This window comes from Capsicum annuum, unplaced genomic scaffold, assembly GCF_002878395.1.
Source record: "Capsicum annuum cultivar UCD-10X-F1 unplaced genomic scaffold, UCD10Xv1.1 ctg4814, whole genome shotgun sequence".
In the NCBI taxonomy this organism is placed as follows: Eukaryota; Viridiplantae; Streptophyta; class Magnoliopsida; order Solanales; family Solanaceae; genus Capsicum; species Capsicum annuum.
The window spans coordinates 527,256-530,303 of record NW_025855829.1 but is presented as its reverse complement, the minus strand read 5'-3'; positions in this window follow the sequence as shown (position 1 = coordinate 530,303).

Genomic DNA, 3,048 nt, shown 5'->3' with positions numbered 1-3,048 from the left:
AATATCATGGTAAATACTCAAAATTGAATCGATCATAATATAATCAATACCCAAAGTTGAACAGATCATAATATAATCAATAACCAAAATTTAATTGGTCATAATATATATTATCATCATCGTAAATCATATCATCAATAGCATAACCAAACACATGATCAATAGCTTTCAATCCTCACATTAACCAACATAACATCGAGTATCAAGACTCATTAATGTTACCTCAATACATATTTCCAAGAGTCTAAATAGCATAAAGGTTTACCAAAGATACTATATGTCATAGTCTAACGTAGGTTAAGAATCCACTTTTAATCCCCGAGTTCCATTTTAGAAAAATTTCTATCAGAACTAGGCTTAAGGTATCTAAATCCACTTTTGGATGTCAACAATCCTCATTTAGCACTGAGATAGGGAATTCACCTAAAATATGAACAACTAGGTTAATTATGCCTATTTAGAGTAATTTAAGATGTTCTCATGCTAAACATGAATAATGAAGTCTAATTCACCTAAAGCACAAGGGAGCAAACTAAGTGTTTCAAGATTACAGTATCCAACTAGCCTAAATTCCTCAACTAACCCCAAGTTTTGCAATCCATCAATCAACACCTAAAATCCATCTCAAATCCAAAATAATATCATAAATATATTATAAAGTATCTCAATCTAAAAAGAGTTTAAACCTAGCCTACCTCGACGCTGAAGAAAGCTCAATGAATCGCTAAACCTTCAATTTTTCCTTTCGAGAAGCCTCCTCAAGATGCCAATCTATCAAAAATATATTATAATTATCAATAATAAAATATCGATACCTATATTTCACCATTGTACTTTAGCTCTTAAAATCAAATCAAAACCTCATGTGGGTCTTACTCATAAAAATTACATTTTCGAGACCAACCCAATATTCATTCCTGATCAAGGAATCATAACCCTCAGAAATGGTGAAACCCAAGCTAATTTAGGGATAAAATCAATCCCTAAAAATTTTATGGTTTTGAGAATCAAATCAAAAATTTTATAAAAAAAGTGTGAATTCTTACCTTAAATCCGATGAAAATCACGAAACTAGATGTTAATCAAGACCCAAGTCACCCATAAGTCTCAATTTTAAGAGTTCTTACTCTTTAAGGTTTTTGATCCCAAGGTATGGATGAAGAATGAGCTAATTCATAACATAAGAGGTCTATTTATACCCTCTCCAAGTAATCAATTCGCTATCGTGACCAGCAGGGTGTGATTGCACTACCTCCCAACTATCAGAGTTTTTGCGATTGTGAGAGGCTCTTGGCGATTGCACTACCTCCTATGCATGTAGAGTCATGATTGCGTCCATGGCTAGTGATCTTCGGCGCACCAGATAGCAGCCGAAAACTTGAAAAATTTCTAAGTTGTTGTCATGCTCTTGAGATTCATTCAGAATTCTCTATACGCAAATAAAATATGTAACCATACTAAATTTGACATTTTAGACGTGATGGATCAATCAAATTTATCATCTAAGGTTGTTCAACCAAATATGAGTCCCACACTCAAATTTCCAATTTCTCCAACTAAAGACCAATAGGTCAAAATGAGCTCGGGTGCATCGGAACCCAAATCAAAGATTCATCTAGCCTAAAATTAATATTTTGGAGTTGTTGCCCAGTTGAAATTTGCATACGAGATCATTTCCCTAAAGTTTTCACCCAGTTGCCCTTTAGAACCAATGAAGACTTCTAAAAAGGGAATTGACTCTAACAACTAAATGAACTGCCCAGCAACCTAACTGTTAGTCCCAACAGGTCATAAATGACTTGGGGAATCTACAGAAAAGCTCCAATGTCGAAAATAAGTGGAAATATAGAAAATGACCTGAAGGGTCATTACACAAAGTTTGCATATTTTCATTTTTGTCTCTTTTGCTTTTACTTATGTTCGAGGGAAGATAACAGTTTTATACTTATATATGAGATGATACCAAAATTTGGTAGTCCTTATAATGGCATTATAATAATTCTAATTTTCTTAAAATTCATTAAAATTAAGACATATGGATGATAAGTAATTTTTTTCCTCTAAAATTTTGACATGTAGTTGATAAAATTATGATAATTTTATTTTTTTAAAATCCTCTAAAATTGTAACATGTGGTTGGTAAATTACTTTTTTCTTATTGTAACATGTAGTTGATAAAATTATTTTCTCTCCTTCAAAATTGTGACGTGTTGATTAAATTACTTTTTTCTACTCTAAAATTGTGACATGTAGATTAAATTACTTTTTTCACATATTTAATTTCATGTCACTTGGGCGTTTGCACTTGGTATATCATAATATTATAAACTACTGTATTTATTGAGTTTGTGTTTATTGTTATTTAACTAATCAATAAATTCTCTCAAAAGATCTCATTAAACGCATATTTCTATTTTATGTGTTTTCAAAAATTTATCTTATTTATGACTATTTTTTGATGCTCTTTACATGATGCTCTTTTCATATATTATTAACACCTATTTTTTATGATTTTAGTAAAAATATATTAATAAAGTATTTAAAAAGATAAGATCTTTTATATAATAATCGATCTTTAAAAAAATATATTATGATTGTGGAGAACTTTCTTCCGTTGCATGAATATTTCATAACTCTTCTTACTTTTTCTTACTATTTTTACCAAATATGGTAATCCTCACAATGACATTATGGTGAATTGAATTATTTTAAAATCCTCTAAAACTGAGATATATGGACGGTAAATAACTTTTTCTCTAAAATTTTAACATGTAGTTGATAAAATTTTGGTAATTTTTATTTTTTAAAACACTCTAAAATTGCAACATGTGGTTGATGAATTACTTTTTCTCTCTAAAATTATGACATATAGATGATAAAATTACTTTCCCTCTTTAGAATTGTGACATGTTGATAAAATATTTTTTTCTCCCCTAAAAGTGTGACATGTAACTAATAAAATTACCTTTTCCCACACATTTCATTTCTTATTACTTGAGTGGTTTGCACTTGGTATATCATAATATAATAAATTCCTCTATTTGTTGA